The sequence below is a fragment of the Pteropus alecto genome, unplaced genomic scaffold, assembly GCF_000325575.1.
Source record: "Pteropus alecto unplaced genomic scaffold, ASM32557v1 scaffold45, whole genome shotgun sequence".
NCBI lineage: Eukaryota > Metazoa > Chordata > Mammalia > Chiroptera > Pteropodidae > Pteropus > Pteropus alecto.
The window spans coordinates 11214937-11225354 of NW_006442491.1; the positions used below are offsets into that span (position 1 = coordinate 11214937).

The window sequence follows — 10418 nt, forward strand, 5'->3', positions numbered from 1 at the left end:
ACTTACCTCTAAAGCCAGAGGCTAAAAATATTAACTTTCTGTTACCACAGCTGAGTTCCTTATAAAATTTGAAGTTATGGCCCTTGGAGTTCTTGGGCAATTTATTGAGGATAAAGAGCAAGGTGATTTGCAATCATTTGGGAGATGTTGTTAGCAATGTAGAGCCAAATAACCTTCGAGAAGACACAATGCTATCTATCCAATCAGCCTCCATGATGTACATTTTTTATTAAGAATTAAACACAGAGCTGTTGCATCATACAACAACATGGGCACTGTTCACATAGTATTCTCTGTTAATGGTGCCTCTTGGAGTTGTGTAATGAATTGGTCAAAAAAAAGAAAAAAACACTTTTCTCCCAGGAGCAAATGTAAGACTTTTCAGCCTGTCTCCTCAGCAGTATTTCACTTCTTATAAGTAGATATTGAAAGGAAATATATTTTCAGTAAAGTCTTGATTAATCTACAAATTTTACACTTCCATTGAGGATTCAGCCAATGAAAGCCCCTTTCTTTCATTTCCCTTTCGACACTTGTCATCTTGTGATCTTTAGTACTTGTTCATAGGTTCTGAAGAATCTCTGCTTCCCTAGGTATTTCAGTGCCAAGTAATCAACAAATTTGCATTACTTCTACATAACAACCAGGAAGCAGTCACCGCCCTGACTGCACATTAATACCCTGGGGTGCTTTTAAAATCCCTTTTCCTTTTTAATCTGATATAATTGACCTGGGATAGGGACAGGCCATGAATATTTTACAAAGCTCCTCAAATGGTTCTCATAGTAGCCAAGCTTGAGAACCACAGACCTAGGAAACAGTTTTAAAATGTCCAAAAACAAGAAGTTATATTTATTAGACTAGGAACATGGGAGTGCTATAACATTGCTCTATTAAAAAAAAAAGTCTACGATCAAGCTACCCTGAACAAACCTGATCCTGTCTGATCTCAGAAGCTAAGCAGGGCAGGGCCTGGTTAGTACTGGATGGGAGACCACCTAGGAAGACCAGGTGCTATAGGCATAAAAAAATAAAAAATAAGGGATTGTAAACTTACAAGGTCCTTGCAATCTGTGAGGTCAACCAAGGTTTGCATCGCCTAAAAAATATATATAATAAATTTAATTCTTCAAACTACCAAATTTGGCTTCTGGCCAACAGTTTTGCCATAGCCCATAAGTACTGCCACATCACCAAATCCATTAAATCACTGGTTCTCAATATTGTGCATAAGAATGCCCTGGAAAGCTTTTAAAATCCAAACACACAGTCCATACTCAGGCCCAAATCAGAGTCTTTATGGGTGGAAGACAGCCATCCATAGTTTTTTAAATGTTCTCCAGTTGATTCCAAAATGCAGTTAAGGTCAGGAATGACTGCAATAGTCCCTTTTTCAGTAGATATTGTACTAAACTTCTCAGCAACTTTTGATATTGGCTTCTTTCTCTTTGAGAACTATCATCTTGGCTTTGATGACTCCATACTCTCCTGTTTTCCTCTTTTCTTGCAACAACTCTAACCATTTCGTTTTTCTCATTCTCATGTGCCAACTTCTCGTCTTCTAGGTTTCTATGTTATAGAAATCTTCAGATGTCAGCTCTTGAGATAAAATCATCATCTTGGTCTAGCTGGTATAATTTATTCCTATGATTCTAAATACCATCATTAAGATAAAAGCTCCCAGATTTATACCACTAGCCCAGATTTATTTTTGAGTTTGTTTATCCCCTTGGATGTTTTGCAGGCATCTTTAACTAAACATTTCCAAAACTAGACTCTTGACCTCAAATGTGTTCCTTTTGATGCCTTGCTCCCTCTCACTATATAATTCAAACTCCTTAGTTGCACCAGCCAGAATTTGGGAGGTGTTCTCATGCTGGCCTCCTCAAACCTCACCCACAAATCCAGGCCTTTGTCACATCTCACCTAGTCTACCTCCAAATATTTCAAATTCACCCTCTTCTCTATGCCTTCACAATGAAATTAGTCACCTCTTATTGCATCATACATTGTCCTAAAACTTGGTGCCTTAAAACAACAATGAGTGTTTTATACCTCATACATTTTCTGTGAGTCAAGAATATGGGAGTGGCTTAGCTGGATGACTTTGGCCAGGGGCCTCTCATGAAGTCCCATGAGATGTGGACCAAGGCTGCAGTCATCTGAAAGCTTGACTAGTGCAGCAAGACCTGCTTGCAACATGGCTCACTCACATGGCTGGGGAGTTTCTGCTAGTTATTGGTGGAAGACTTTAGTTTCTTCCTATACGAAACTCTTCAGATAGCTGCTTGTGTGTCCTTATCGTGTGGCAGCTGGATACTGCCAACATGAGAGACCCATGAGAGGGCCAATAAGAGTCTGCAGTGTCTCTTTTGGCTTACCTTTGAAAGTCACACGCCATCATTTTTGTATGATCTTATTGGTTACACATCAGCTCTATTTACTATTTGAAGGACCTACACCAGGATAGGAAAACAAAGAGGAGAGAATCATTGGGGCTAATCTGGAGATTGTCTAACAAAACAGCCAGTGCTCTAAACTATGCCTTAATTATTTTTGACCCAGAATGTTACAATACCCTAAACAATATATTCACTCCCTGTCCTCGTTTCAACCTTTTCCACAAAGCAACCAGAATGATCTTTTAATCAGAGAATTTCAATGCCATTATATCGAACTGAGAGATTTACACTCCTTATTCTTCCCTGAAAGTGTTACCAGTCCAAAGTCCACGTGCCCAATGCTTCAAAAGGTCAAAACTCAAAATGTCAGAGTTCGAAGTAAGGAAAGGTTTATTGATCAAGAGGGTGCTAACCAAGAAGATAGGAACTCAAGGGGTATCTTCAAATCCATTTTACCAAAGTACAGAGTGCAGTCTTCTTTTATATCAAGAGAAGGGAGAATAGGAGGGCCTGTATTTGTAAAACTCAAACCACAAGCAGAATTCCTCTAGTGATTCGTATGAATATATGCAAGGCCATGGGAACAAAGCAAGCTTGAACAAGGTGGAGTCAAAGGAAGACCGGGCATTTCACTCTATTACACGAGATTCTCAAAATCTGGCTCCAGCATCCCCTCCAACCTCATCCTCAGCTCTCTCCCCCTCACCGCCGTCTGTGTTGAAACCGCTCTGGTGTTTTCCCTGCTCTTCACCAAATCAGGCTTTTATTCACTTCACAACCTTTTACAGGTGCTGCTTCTTTGTGTATAGATTGCTTTTCCTGCCCCATCTCCAATCCAGTTGTTTCTATTCATTCTTTATTCTTTATATTAGGTACTTCTTCAGTGAGGCTCTCCCTGCTGCCCAACCTAAAACTTCATCCAGTACTTTTCCATTATAACAGTCATCACAATTTATAATGATATTTTGTGTTTATTTAATTATTGTCTCCACATTATGGTGGCAAGAGCCAAGGGAGCTTTGAGCTTTGAGTATGCTTTATTCAGCACTCTACCAAGTGCCAAGGATGTTGATGGGGAAGTCACTATCTTAATGTTTCTTGAATGAAATGAACAAATGACTTTTAGTCTTTAAGTGAGAATTTCAGTTGAGCTCCCCAAATTTCAATTTATGTTTCTCCTTTTTTAAGCTTTGTCAACAATCCCAGTGCTAGAGGTGAGAAAATAGAGATGAGAAAACCAAAACAATGAGAAAAGTTAGATAAAAATTAAAACATTTCTCCTCTCTATTCTGGTAGGTTTTTGTTGTTTGTTTTGTTTTGTTTTGTTTTTTAATTTATTTAATTTTTTAAAAATTGCCAAAAGCTTGAAAAAGATTAACCTTTTTGGACTATTGATTTTTAGAATGAGGTATAAAAGATTTAAGAACGGTTTGCTCTCTTCAAGGTGATTTTTGTAAGTAGAAAGGATGTATAAAACCACCAAACCAATGACTGCATTTGAATCAATAAGTACATTTTACATATTTTTTGGTCAGACACTTCTTACCAAGTGGCTTAGATAATATCAGCTATTCTTGTTTTTTGTGCATTCCTACTCACACATATCAACTGAAGAAAAGCCAAAGGCTTTATTAAGCAATGGAAAGAATTTTGTTGTCAGCCAGTTTATGCTCTTGCAATTCTCTGGGTCTATGACCCTAAGGAAAGTGTAAGGGGATGTGCTCTCATTTGCATCACAAAACACATGGAACATTTAGAAATTAGCACCACAAGAGTAATTTTAATGCTGCAGAGCACATTTATCTGTTGATGTGTGGTCTAGAAATACGGTGTTTTTATTCTGCCAGTTCTGCCTCTCATCCCAACCTCCAAAAAAGAACTCTTGGAAAGTCATTTGCAAAGAGTTTTTGAGACGACTTGCTCTTTGCTTATTTGTAATCCATTTATTTCTTCAGCATGATTGACAATTGTCATGCATACTGGGGCCTAGGGTGAAGTTGAGGCTCAAATAAGAGAACAGTGGAGTAAGGGAGTCCCTCTACCAGTGGACACTGAGTAGAAACAGCCATTTAAAAGACTTGCCTCATACAAGTAGCTATGCTATAAGTGCAGAAAGAGAAGCTCATATAGTCCAGTAGCAAGTAACAAGGAAACACTCTAAAGTACTGGTAGATGCAGGAACTTGGGAGTTTTAACAGAAGCAAACCTCTCTATATGTGACTAGGCACTGAGAAAGTCCATATATATTTTTTAGTCATGTATGATGACTAAAATAATTTAAGTTTAGATTATGCTATCTTTTCAACATGGCAGGAATTTGTAAAGCAACCACGTGCATTTTGGGAAGTGATCGATTTCCATTTGATTCTGATTCCTCCCTCGCCCTCGGAATTTCCTTGATTTTAGCAATACCACACAGTTCCTAGTGTTTCTCAATATGCTTAGAAGAGCAGTCCTTTTTGTATTAGGACTCTCAACACAAACCAATGTGATAAAAAGAGAATGTAAGGGCTCATAAAGCTTAGAATTTCAAGGGGTAAATTGAGCAAGACTAGATCGAAGACTTGAAACTGCATATCTCTCTCCTGTGCTTGTTGGCACTCTGGCTCTCTAGTTCTCTTGCTCTCTCAGCTGCTCTGCTTTCATTTGTGTGAGCTCCAGCCTCAGCCAGAATGTCTTCATAAGGTAGCAAAGATATCGACCACAGCTCCAGGCTTATATCCCACTAGAGTCCCAACTGGAAAGAGGTACTCTTCCTCAAATTGGTTCAACAAAATCCTTTGTAGGACTCTCAATGGATCTGACTTTGGCCTCTTCCTCTACCTAATTTCTATTTACGTTCTCGTCACACTATCTTTATTTCATTTCTTGGAGGGATCTGCCCTGCAAAATGCTGTTTCTTCTACAAGACTCTTACTTTCTATCAGGGCCAACTGAATTCCTTACTCATCTTTCAGATCTCAGCTAAAATGCCATTTCATTAGTGTGAATTTCTCTGATTCCGTAGTGCATACCACAAGTTTATATGTCGTAAAAGGACAGGATTACCTTGCAGCTATACCAGGGTAGCACTGTCTTTATCTCCTCAGATGCCTAGAAGTCAAGAAAAGGATGAAATGTATTAGACTGACTTTATAATTTTCTGTTTAAAGTTCGAAATTCCCCTGGAGGCAACCTGTCTTAGCTTATCTACTCTTTTTAGGGATCTATAGACTGATATTTACACCTGATTTAACAGGTGATATAGCCTGGCTTTTTATACAGCCATTGGGTATAAAAGACCCCTCAATAAATATATGCCTGGGCTCACGGTTATATTAGTGTAAAATCTGAAGATGAAGTATGTCCTGTCATGAGTAACTAAGAAAGGACCATGAGGTGGGGGAGGGGGTATGCCTGGAAGTCTTCGACCCAAATATGACATTCTACACTCTCTCTGTTGTCATATCATATCCTTTACTTGTATTTAAAACCTTACATGAGTATACCCTGTGAAATCTTGTGAGTTTTGTGATAGTCTTCAATTACCCAATCTTGTGTAGTTGTCACATATATATTTTGTAATTATTCTATTGAAATATATCTCTTCTACCGAACTATATACTCCATGAGGGGAGGGACAATACCTGAAATTTTGCATTTCGTTTTCTCATGACATATCATAGCGCCTGATACATGGTAATTAGGATCCAACCAGGAAAACAGAAACCAATCTGAGTTCTTACAGAAGGGAAGTTAATGCACAGGTGATAGAAGAGCCTGCAGAACCAACCAGAGCACAGTGAGCAGCCCAGATACTATCATCAAAAGGAAGCTGGTGCCCTCTCTAGACTGGAGGGACAAGGGGAAGAGGTGGTACTACCAGAGCCCAGAGGCCAGGGTCACCTGGTAGAAGCTGGAATTATGGCAGGATGTGCAGGTGGGAATTGGAGCCATGGCAGAAGTAGACAGATATTGCCTGGGATTCTGCTCAAGGCAAAGAAGGAAAGGGAGTATTACCCTGGCTTGTTCTCTCCTCCCTCTCCTCTCCCATCTCTTACCAGTGTCTGCCATTGTCTGAATCCAGCTGGAAGACAGATGATGCAGAAAACCAGGAAAGACAATCTAGGTGGATCACTCTCCTGCGGTGCAATGCAGGAGAAGAGCAAGGAACAGCCCCTAGGATTGTCACTGTCAGTGCCCAATAAATATATGCTGAATGAGTAAAACTAACTTATGAACGGAACGAGTGTTGCTGATTGATTAACAGTTCTATTGGTACCAGCTGTGAAAAGTCTAGATCTATAACAAAAAAATGCATGTGTTATATAGACCAGAGGTCCCTATCTGGGGCAGAATCTGGAGACACACAGTTGGCCTGGCCGCCTTCATTTAATGATGATTCTGTGACAGATCAATTCTTCTTCTGGCTGACATCTTCTTTATATATGCAACATGTAGCTTTAGCTTGAGATTCTTCAGACTTATCAGTAATACTTTGTCTATTGTGTATTTCATTGTCCGTATTCACTTCATTATTTAATTTTTATAAGGGAATACTTATTTCTCTTACTTCCAACTTCTTTAGGAAGGGAGCATCATATTGGATCCTGTATGTACCAATATCTGGATATTTCAAATCATCTTATTAAAAAAGTCACTAAATTTATGGAAATCAAATAATCTTTTATGTGTTTGTACTTTTTCAAAGACTTATTTACTGAAGATAAAAGGGAAATACCATGATTATTAATCCTAAACAAACACACACTCCACATGCAAACACACCGCACACATCATACAATACTCAACTCTTTATCTGGGATAAAAAATCTCCAGTGAGTTCCAGAATGTTAAGAGAATATTTAGGTCTTCCTATTCCCTAGATAAAACTTCCGATGTAATAACAATTACCTTAGGATCTAAGAACATTAACGTGAACTTATTTGATCTGCACAAATGCCCTATCTACCTTCATTTGTAAATTTCCCCCAGGATCCACTATTAAAGAAATAGATTCCAGGAAAAAAAAATATATGCCTTGTACAAATATTTAGAAAATAATAACACAGTTGATTTATGACCGTGTATAGAAGGCATCTGGATTCTTTCTTTTAATGCCACCCTACTTAAAAACAAACTAGTCTGAGTGGTTCTCTTGGGCACCTTCACAGTCACATAGTGAATTTGCTAAATCGTGAGTTCAATAAAAATTGCTAACCTGCACTAGGGCTGATTCATTTGCACCAATTAGACATGGCCTTATCCTGAGCATAAGGTTGAATGCATCTTTCTGTCTCTTATGTTTATAATTTTCAGTGATTGGTAATGCTCAACTCAAGGTTGCAGAAACAAACCGCTGATGGGATTCGTGAATTGCTTTCTCCTTTTAAATAGCTGCTGAATCAGTTATCATTGCTGTTCTTGCTCATTCTTTATTCTTAAGAATGATTTAGACAAGTTTGGAAGTATGTAAAAGTTAAATTTTTTAAAAAAGAAAGCTTATTATACAAAATGATCCTCAAGGAGTCATTGTCTAAAACTTTGTGCCCCAACCTTGCACGCAAAAGCATATCATTTGTAGCAGATGCTGTTGATGCCCTTCACCATCTGGCACTCCCATGGCTCAGCTGCTGTGATTGGTGGTTGCTTTTGACTCAGAGCTACTCACTTTTCAGGAGCATTGCCTTTGGCTGATTGGAGCTACCTTGCCCCTGTGAGGTTTTTGTCTCCACAAGGGTCTGGCCAATGACTGATGTAGGATGTAACAACCAGCATCCTCCTTTTTGGACACAGCAATCTCTGTGGGATGTTTCATTCTCCATAGCTTCCCATGAAATCAGGCTGAGGCTAACTCTCTCTTCTTCAGGTCCTCCCCCCATTTTATCCTGCTTTCTTCAAGCCCTTAAAAGCTTCTCCTGGGAGCATTTTGTCAATAAAGTACTTACACAAGAGTCTCTGTCTTGGGCTCTGTTTCTTGGGAGCTTGACCTAAGACACGGTTTTAATTACCTAACTCTTTAGAATCTGGAAGAAATTGGTTAGGCTCTGGGGAAAAAAAAAAAATTTGGTCAACTATCCATTAGGATTACTAAGACTAGAATTAGTAACTATTTCTATAGTAAATGAGTACTGTTCTTCTTTCTCTGATTACAGAAACTAGATAAGGAAAATGTCTACATGTTTGTCACTTCAACTGACAGTCTGAAAGTGAATTTGCTTCAACAAATCTTTATTTTTCTGATTGTCTAGGTCTGGGTCTTTATCCCTGGGCCTTCTTTTGATTTACCTTGCAGCTGAAGGAAGGTTAAAAATGAATCATTTATTGAGCACCAAATATGCATAGGCATGAAACTAGAAGTTTTAGAGATGTTACTCCATTTGAGTCTCACAATAATTTATTGAGGGGTATATTATTATCTTCAATCTATAGATGATGAAATTGAGACTCAGAGACAATTTTTAGCTAATCCATAGACATTCTGCTAGTAAAACGGCAGAGTGAAGATTCAAATCCAATTTGAGTATTGTATCTTCTGACTACAAAAACTACACTCTTAACCAACTTACCAAAGTGTTCATTTAAAGATAAGGACATGTGCAGAGGAGAATATTTCCTTCTAAAGTTAATCTACAGTGTATACATTTCTGTAGCACACCTTGTTGGTGTCCCTTTCCCATACTATGCATCTAACCCCAGATTCTATTTGCTTTCAAGCCATACAGTTCCTACCATGACCCACCAATTCATTTCATTGAATTGCCCTTGAACACTGCCATAGCCTTACCAGTACTCTCCTCTAGCCTGTAGCTATTAACTGACACAAGAATTCAGAAGCCCAGTGCCTTTGCCTGTGCTCTATAGCTCCCACCACTGCCACCACCACCGCCACCACAGGTTAAATTAAAGCTGGGTCTTCATGAGAAAGTTCCTCCTTCTATGGTTTCTTTCACTTCCTGTCCTACTACATCCTCTTCACCCCTCACTGATTTCTCCCAGGAGCATTTCCTTAAATCACTTGCTCCTGAATTCTTGGCTCAAAATTTCTGTCTCTGAGAGACTCTTAACTAAGTCAAGATACATAAAGAAATAAAAGAGGCAAATACTAATAAAACTATTTTGATATTCTAGACTTCTGGGTCAACTTGTATTTTTTTCAAAAAAATAATTTTCCTGTTTATATCGAAAAGTAATACATGTTCATTATAAAAAATAAAAATAGAAAACACAGATAAACCAAAATAAGACAATAAGATAATTCATAATTCTAAAACCCAGAAAAATTACTATTTATCTGTGCTACATATTTACAAATCTGAGATTACTATACATATTTATGATTTTTTAAATCTAACTTTGACAGACTGTCTTTTTATGCCAATAAAATTTCCTCTACAAAATCTTTTTTATGCTTATGTAGAATTCTGAAGTATAATTTTTGGAGGGAGGAGAGGCGGTACCAAGCTCCCAGGTGACGTTGATGCTGCTGGTCCATGGACTGCTATTTGAAAAGCAATGATGGCTTTCCAGGACCACTGAAGAGCTTTGGCTTTGCTCTGTTTGAGTTTATTGTTAAACTCGAAGTAAATGGAGTCACATGAATATTCCCTCACACAATTCCTGTTCAACACTTTGTTGAGCCACATAAATGAATATAAACACTTCATATATGAAGAAAGAAAATTAATAGGATTTGACATTAATGCTTTTTCTCAGTTGATGTTTACAAATAGCTCAAGGTGTTCACAGAGCACCACTATATATGAAACTGGCATTTAGTAAGTGTTGTACTTACTAGGGTGACAGTAAAAAGTTATAGCCTCTGAAAATCTGCTTTTGCAGACTCATTTTCCTTTTCCTGAATTAAACCATGGGTAGGCATTTTCCCTTATATTCAAGAGTCCTCTAGATATTTCAGGAAACAAAAGATCATGTTCTCACAATTCAGCTTTAAGGGGCTTCCCCTGGCCAAATCAGGGACTATTTGGGCATCAAAATAAATAACAATAGCAGAGGATTATAACCTATTAAATAAAA

At 38.1% G+C, this 10418-nt stretch overlaps 1 pseudogene; it reads left to right on the forward strand.

Annotated features, from left to right (window-relative positions):
• The first annotated feature begins 905 nt into the window (after positions 1–905).
• On the forward strand, positions 906–1023 carry LOC112471178 (annotated as a pseudogene).
• The last annotated feature ends 9395 nt before the right edge of the window (positions 1024–10418 follow it).